At 49.1% G+C, this 8,704-nt stretch overlaps 1 long non-coding RNA gene across 1 annotated transcript in view; it reads left to right on the top strand.

Annotated features, from left to right (window-relative positions):
* The first annotated feature begins 403 nt into the window (after nt 1-403).
* The window catches only part of LOC147724991 (uncharacterized), a 93,108-nt gene continuing 84,807 nt past the window's right edge, over nt 404-8,704 (top strand). The window contains exon 1 of the long non-coding RNA XR_015309948.1: nt 404-693. This is a non-coding gene — a long non-coding RNA (uncharacterized LOC147724991). The remainder of the gene's footprint in view (nt 694-8,704) is intronic.

Here is an 8,704-nt window from a genome sequence, read left to right as displayed (position 1 = left end):
TACAGAGTACCTGCACTTCTCAGAAACAAGCAGGTACTCTGGTACAGGGTGCCTGCTGTTCAATTTTTCCATTTCCAGCTGTGGAAGGCATAGGTAGGTAACACGCCTCAAGCTACTGTACATTTTTCAAGGACGAGCAGAGGAAGGGATTTTTTTTGCTTGTTTCGACCTAAGTAAGTTCTTTCACACCCAATTCCAGACCTCAGCTTAGCAGTGGGCTGCCTGTGGAGGAGAAGTTGCGAGCTTCACCTGACTATTAGCGGCAATACTATGTGTCTCTCGGACCACTTTCAGGTGCTCGCCGTCCTTTTTCTCCAGCACCCCACCAGGGGGCGGCAATCTGAAGGATAGCCCCGGGCGCCACAAGCTCTAGCTACGCCCCTGCCCGGTGGGGGCACAAACTACCAGCCCCCACCGCGTCCCCCGCTCTCTGATTGGCCGTTTCAGTGCCCGGGCCCCTCACGGGCTGACCCCAGAGCCCCTACTCTCTGTTTCAGGCTCAGTCGCTCCCTGGACCCTCCTGAGTGAGCAGGAAGCGCACACTCCCTCTTCTCCACTTGCGTGTCCAGGCGTTCTCACTCTAGCGCCGAGAAGCTGCTGCTCGACCTACACTTAGGGGAGGCACAGAGGACACCCCCTGGAGAGAGGGAAACTGACCATCCAGCAGAGGGCACTTTTCACCGCAGAATACTGGTGAGTGAGTGAGTGAAGGACTTCTACTTCTGTGTAGCGCTTTATACCGAGGCGCCGGTCTCTAAGCGCTTTGCTGGTAGTCAGGGTCGCATGGCAGGGCGTGACGACGGCCGGTGACCGAAGGGCCTGTGGCACTGCCCAGCTGATGGCCGGTTATGCCGCTGTAGCGGATCTGGGCACATTTTTCTGGGCGGAAGCTGCAGCGGCCTCGGTGTGACCGACTCCAGAGCCTGTAAGGGGGGAGGGCGGAGGAGGGGGGCACTGTCATGAGCACAAGAACAACCAGGCAATCTGGGCAGGCACAGCACGCGGGGTGGGGATCCTCCGAGCAGGCACAGCAAATGGGGGCTCCTCTGAACAGGCACTGCACGTTTGGGGGACTCCTCTGAGCAGGCACTGCACTGTGAGGAGCGCCTCTGAGCAGGCACAGCACGTGAGGAGCTCCTCTGAGCAGGCACAGCACGTGGGGTGGGGCTCCTCTGAGCAGGCACAGCAAATGGGGGGCTCCTCTGAACAGGCACTGCACTATTGGGGGAGTCCTCTGAGCTGGCACTGCATGTGAGGAGCTCCTCTGAGCAGGCACTGCACGTGAGGAGCTCCTCTGAGCAGGCACTGCACGTGAGGAGCTCCTCTGAGCAGGCACAGCACGTGAGGAGCTCCTCTGATCAGGCACAGCATGTGAGGAGCTCCTCTGAGCAGGCACTGCACGTGAGGAGCTCCTCTGAGCAGACACAGCACATGAGGAGCTCCTCTGAGCAGGCACAGCTCGCGAGGAGCTCCTCTGAGCAGGCACTGCATGTGGGGTGGGGCTCCTCTGAGCAGGCACAGCAAATGGGGGCTCCTCTGAACAGGCACTGCACTTTTGGGGGACTACTCTGAGCAGGCACAGCACGCGAGGAGCGCCTCTGAGCAGGTACAGCATGTGAGGAGCTCCTCTGAGCAGACACAGCACTTGAGGAGCTCCTCTAAGCAGGCACTGCACGTGGGGAGCTCTTCTGAGCAGGCACTGCACGTGAGGAGCTCCTCTGAGCAGGCACATCTCGTGAGAAGCTCCTCTGAGCAGGCACAGCACTGAGGAGCTCCTCTGGCAGGCACAGCACGTGGGGTGGGGCTCCTCTAAGCAGGCACTGCACGTGGGGAGCTCCTCTGAGCAGGCACTGAACATGGGGAACACTTCTGAGCAGGCACAACACACGGGGGGGAGGGCTCCCCTGAGCAGCCACAGCACGTGCAGGGCCTCCTCTGAGCAGGCACAGCACTTGCGGGGCCTCCCCTGAGCCGGCACTGCACGTGGGGAGCTCCTCTGAGCAGGCACTGCACGTGAGGAGCTCCTCTGAGCAGGCACTGCACGTGAGGAGCTCCTCTGAGCAGGCACAGCACGCGAGGAGCTCCTCTGGCAGGCACAGCATGTGGGGTGGGACTCCTCTGAGCAGGCACAGCAAATTGGGGCTTCTCTGAACAGGCACTGCACTTTTGGGGGACTCCTCTGAGCAGGCACTGCACTTTTGGGGGACTCCTCTGAGCAGGTTTTGGGGGACTCCTCTGAGCAGGCACTGCACATGAGGAGCTCCTCTGAGCAGGCACTGCACGTGAGGAGCTCCTCTGAGCAGGCACATCTCGTGAGGAGCTCCTCTGAGCAGGCACAGCACGTGAGGAGCTCCTCTGGCAGGCACAGCACGTGGGGTGGGACTCCTATGAGCAGGCACAGCAAATGGGGGCTTCTCTGAACAGGCACTGTACTTTTGGGGCACTCCTCTGAGCAGGCACTGCACTTTTGGGGGACTCCTCTGAGCAGGTTTGGGGGACTCCTCTGAGCAGGCACTGCACGTGAGGAGCTCCTCTGAGCAGGCACAGCACGTGAGGAGCTCTTCTGAGCAGGCACAGCACATGGGGGCTCCTTCCATCCTGGGGCACAGGCGGTGCCCGTGAGGTCTGGCACAGGCACTGCTATTCAGAGCTCACAGCATTAGAGCTCCTAGAGGAGGGGGGAAGGGCAGTGTGCAGGAAAACAGATCACGTGGGCGGGGGGTGAAAGTGCACTGTGCAGGGAGGCAGATCACAAGGGTAAAAGAGCAGTGTGCATGGAAGCAGATCACGGGGGGGGGGTGAAAGGGCAGTGTGCAGGAAGGCAGATCACAGGGGTGAAAGGGCAGGGTTCAGGAAGGCAGATCACAGGGGTGAAAGGGCAGGGTTCAGGAAGGCAGATCAAAGGGGTGAAAGGTCAGGGTGCAGGGAGTAGGGTGACCAACTGGCATGGGTGCAAATTCAGGACAGTGAGTGTAAAAATTCAGGACATGGGGTCAAAATTAAGGACGACAAGCATTTGCAATGCAATAGGTCTCGCATTAGGAAAGTGTGAGGTATTGGTATTGTAAATGACACATTTTTTATTTACGTTTTGTTTTTGAAAATAGCAAAATTAAAAGCTTTGTCATTTGCAATGCCAATAGTTATAACTTTCGCAAATGTGACACCTATAGCATTTGTAATGCAATATGTGTTGTATTTACGTGACTTACATGTATTGATATTACAAATAACAGTAGCTTTTAATTTTTTTATATAATACTTAAATGAAAGTTATTGTAATTTATAATGGCAATAGCTTAAACTTTTGGAAATAACGTTTGTGAAGATTATGTTCAGTGTATTTTAATGTGACGAAAAGCCAAAAACAGAAGTGAAATATTGGCATCTTTTTGTTACATTTGTAATAAAGCTTAAAACATTGAGAGAACATATTTGAACCAGTTATTGTTGAATGGTTGTACAGATTGATGCAGTGGCGACAAGTGAAGCTGTGGCGAGGAGTGATGCTGTGGCGAAGAGTGATGCTGTGGTAGCGTCTAGTGATGTTGTGGTGCCCCTGAGTGATGCTGTGGCGACGAGTGATGCTGTGGCGACGAGTGATGCTGTGGTAGCTCATAGTGATGTTGTGGTGCCCCTGAGTGATGCTGTGGTGGTGCTGAGTGATGCTGTGGTGATGCGATAGATAGATAGAGGGAAGGTGATAGATAGAGTGAGGGCGACTGATAGATAGATAAATAGAGTGAGGGAGATAGATAGATAGATAGATAGATAGATAGATAGATAGATAGATAGATAGATAGATAGATAGATAGATAGATAGATAGATAGATAGATAGATAGATAGATAGATAGATAGATAGAGGGCGACAGGTAGATAGATAGATAGATAGATAGATAGATAGATAGATAGATAGATAGATAGATAGATAGATAGATAGATAGATAGATAGATAGAGTGAGGGCGACAGATAGATAGAGTGAGGGCGACAGATAGATAGATAGATAGAGTGAGGGCGAAAGATAGATAGGTAGAGTGAGGGCAACAGATAGAGTGAGGGCGACAGATAGATAGATAGAGTGAGGGCGACAGATAGATAGAGTGAGCACGACAGATAGATAGAGTGAGGGCGACAGATAGATAGAGTGAGGGTGATAGATAGATAGAGTGAGGGGGGATAGAGTGAGGGCGATAGATAGAGTGAGGGAGATAGATAGATAGATAGATAGAGTGAGGGTGATAGATAAATAGAGTGAGGGCAATAGATAGATAGATAGATAGATAGATAGATAGATAGATAGATAGATAGATAGATAGATAGATGGATAGAGGGCGACAGGTAGATAGATAGATAGATAGATAGATAGATAGATAGATAGATAGATAGATAGATAGATAGATAGATAGATAGATAGATAGATAGATAGATAGATAGATAGATAGATAGAGTGAGGGCGACAGCTAGATAGAGTGAGGGCGACAGATAGATAGATAGAGTGAGGGCGAAAGATAGATAGGTAGAGTGAGGGCAACTGATAGATAGAGTGAGGGCGACAGATAGATAGATAGAGTGAGGGCGACAGATAGATAGAGTGAGCGCGACAGATAGATAGAGTGAGGGCGACAGATAGATAGAGTGACGGTGATAGATAGATAGAGTGAGGGGGGATAGAGTGAGGGCGATAGATAGAGTGAGGGAGATAGATAGATAGATAGATAGATAGATAGATAGATAGATAGATAGATAGATAGATAGATAGATAGATAGATAGATAGAGTGAGGGTGATAGATAAATAGAGTGAGGGCAATAGATAGATAGATAGATAGATAGATAGATAGATAGATAGATAGATAGATAGATAGATAGATAGATAGATAGATAGATAGATAGATAGATAGATAGATAGATAGATAGATAGATAGATAGATAGATAGATAGATAGATAGATAGAGTGAGGGCGACAGATAGATAGAGTGAGGGCGACAGATAGATAGATAGATAGAGTGAGGGCGAAAGATAGATAGGTAGAGTGAGGGCAACAGATAGAGTGAGGGCGACAGATAGATAGATAGAGTGAGGGCGACAGATAGATAGAGTGAGCGCGACAGATAGATAGAGTGAGGGCGACAGATAGATAGAGTGAGGGTGATAGATAGATAGAGTGAGGGGGGATAGAGTGAGGGCGATAGATAGAGTGAGGGAGATAGATAGATAGATAGATAGAGTGAGGGTGATAGATAAATAGAGTGAGGGCAATAGATAGATAGATAGATAGATAGATAGATAGATAGATAGATAGATAGATAGATAGATAGATAGATAGATAGATAGATAGATAGATAGATAGATAGATAGAGGGCGACAGGTAGATAGATAGATAGATAGATAGATAGATAGATAGATAGATAGATAGATAGATAGATAGATAGATAGATAGATAGATAGATAGATAGATAGAGTGAGGGCGACAGATAGCTAGAGTGAGGGCGACAGATAGATAGAGTGAGGGCGAAAGATAGATAGGTAGAGTGAGGGCAACAGATAGATAGAGTGAGGGCGAAAGATAGATAGATAGAGTGAGGGCGACAGATAGATAGATAGAGTGAGGGCGACAGATAGATAGAGTGAGCGCGACAGATAGATAGAGTGAGGGCGACAGATAGATAGAGTGAGGGTGATAGATAGATAGAGTGAGGGGGGATAGAGTGAGGGCGATAGATAGAGTGAGGGAGATAGATAGATAGATAGATAGATAGATAGATAGATAGATAGATAGATAGATAGAGTGAGGGTGATAGATAAATAGAGTGAAGGCAATAGATAGATAGATAGATAGATAGATAGATAGATAGATAGATAGATAGATAGATAGATAGATAGATAGATAGATAGATAGATAGATAGATAGATAGATAGAGTGAGGGCGATAGATAGATAGAGTGAGGGCGATAGATAGATTGAGTTAGGGCCATAGATAGGTAGAGTGAGGGCGATAGATAGAGTAAGGGCGATAGGTGGCTCACTGGTTAGAGCAGGCAGACCCTGAAGCAGAGGTCAGACCCGGGAACAGGGTTCAATTCCCGACGCGGCAGGGTCTTGAGCTCAAATGTCCATGGACTCGATAATTCTCGCTTCGGTGCCTGACCTAATCATGGGTTCACACTCTGCAACTCTGGGCATTAAGCTTGCTTAATCTCCACAACGGCCCCCCGCGGCCGGCGGGATGCCTGGCTTTCACCTTGGGGATGCCCTGTAGGGGCTATCTCACAGGGAAAAGCCAGGACGGGTTCCCAAGGCAAGCGCGGAGATACCCCTTCGGGGGTCGATTCAGGCGCTATATAAGAAACATAATAATAATAATAATAATAATAGATAGATAGATAGATAGATAGATAGATAGATAGATAGATAGATAGATAGATAGATAGTGGGCGACAGGTAGATAGATAGATAGATAGATAGATAGATAGATAGAGTGAGGGTGATAGATAGATAGAGTGAGGTGGCCTCGTGGAGGACGTGGTGGACGTGGTGGTTGTGGACGTAGTGGTGGAGGTGGGTGTGGTGGGGGTGGACGTGGTGGTGGAGGACGTGGTGGACGTAGTGGTGGTGGTGGTGGATGTGGTGGTGAAGGTGGTGGTTGTGGACATGGTGGAGGCGGTGGTGGTAGTGGCGGTGGATGTGGTGGTGTTGGTGGTGGACATGGTGGTGGACGTGGTGGTGGTGGATGTGGTGGTGGGGGACATGGTGGTGGTGGTGGTGGTGGATGTTGTGGTGACGTGGTGGTGGACTTGGTAGTGGTGGATGTGGTGGTGAACTTGGTGGTGGACTTATTGGTGGACGTAGTGGTGGATGTGGTGGAGCTGGGTGTAGTGGTGGTGGACGTGGTGGTGGTAGACATGGTGGTGGTGGACGTGGTGGTGGTGGACATGGTGGTGGTGTATGTAGTGGTGGTGGACGTAGTGGTGGTGGATTTGGTGGTGGTGGATGTGGTGGTGGTGGTGCTGGATGTGGTAGTGGTGGACGTGGTGGCGGTGGACGTGGTGGAGGTGGGTGTGGTAGTGGTGGGTGTGGTGGTGGTGGTGGACATGCTGGTAGTAGACGTAGTGGTGGTGGACATGATGGTGGTGACGTAGTGGTGGTGGATGTGGTGGTGGTGGTGGATGTGGTGGTTGTGAAGGTGGTGGTGGTGGATGTGGTGGTGGTGAATGTGGTGGTGGTGGATGTGGTAGTGATGGTGGATGTGGTGGTGGTGGACGTGGTGGTGGTGGAGATGGGTGTGGCGATAATCCTGCAGGAGTCTGCCAGCAGGCTGTGCTAAATTCAGCAGCGTCTCAAGGCGTTTGCTGCAATGCACGGACTCCACACATAATTTTGTCATCACGGTATAGTACACAATAAAACATTGCTTAGCACATAATTAAATTAGGAGCTGAATAGAGCTCTTTCGGCATCTCTGGCAAGTGTGAATGAACAGCACCTTAAACCTCTAAGAAACGAGACCAGAACAGGTAGGAATGCGTGCAGTGTAGTTTCTGTAATACTTTCCCAAAGTGACCCTAATTAGGACATAACTAAACCTTTCATGTCTATTCTACAACATCTAGATAGCAAAAGACTGGGATCCAATGATGAAAGCGGAGGTGACACCAAAGTAGCAGGAAGCAACAATACATTTTATGGACGCATTACCTCGGCTGTTTAATCGGGTGTGATCTTGGGCATGACAGCCTTCAGCGAGCAAAGCCAGAAACGGCGGGTTGGGGGGGGGATTCCTTTGAATTGGACGTCTGATGCTGGCTCAGAATTCTAAGACAGAAACTGGATTTAAGTAACTAGTCACACCTAGGAAACTTGGCAACTATGTTGTTGGATGTTTCCGTGGCACTTCTTGGTGTTTCTTGTAGTTAGGGGTATTATAAGAAACAAACACGTGTCATATCTGTTATACATGTCTGAAGATTGCGGTCAACAGTATTACACATGTTTAACATATCCTTTAAACCATAGGCCTAAAAGCCCCACCATGCTCACTGATGTTGGCCAAAAAACCTGATTCTGCTCAGAGTCACACAATGACTCACTGCCAGTGGTGAGCCATACTGTTCTGGTCTTAGGGAAAAACTAAAATCAAGTCTGTGTCAAGCTTGTTGGCTCTAAATATGCACTAAAAATATGGTGCAAATGGGGGGCAGAGAATGTATGCAGAGCTCTCGAATTCCCATGCAGTCCAGGTTATTGCTTTGCATTCTGGGACTTGTAGTTGAGTGTATCCCATTATAAAATCACAACCTCTGAATCTTAGGAGCTCTGTGGCTGCTGTTTTGTTTTCAAGTTAAAATTGCATGCAAAGTACCCCCTAGGGAGGAAGCGCATTTGTCCAACCACCTACAGTTGTATTTCTGCCTGTCTTTAATCTTGTAGGAATTTTGTGAGGCTGAACTGTTGGTTCCGACAAAGAATACAGCGTTCTTTTTTTTATTATTCAATTTATTATTGTTTAAGCGCTCTGGGGGGCATGGATAGGCTCCTTACAGTTCAAAGCCGGTTTGGGGTTGCTTCATAATGGCGGGGTACTTTGTGTCTTCTCGTGATTGCTTTAGAATGTATTCGGTTCCAATGAACTCGGTGCAAAGGTGCACATTGTGTGTCATGCATGAACCCATTTAAGAGAATTACGCTTAATGGCTTCTCCGGCCTT

This window comes from Lissotriton vulgaris, chromosome 4_1 (assembly GCF_964263255.1).
Source record: "Lissotriton vulgaris chromosome 4_1, aLisVul1.2, whole genome shotgun sequence".
Classification (NCBI taxonomy): domain Eukaryota; kingdom Metazoa; phylum Chordata; class Amphibia; order Caudata; family Salamandridae; genus Lissotriton; species Lissotriton vulgaris.
Note: the sequence above shows the minus strand (reverse complement) of the source record. Positions and strands in the feature narration are given on the sequence as shown.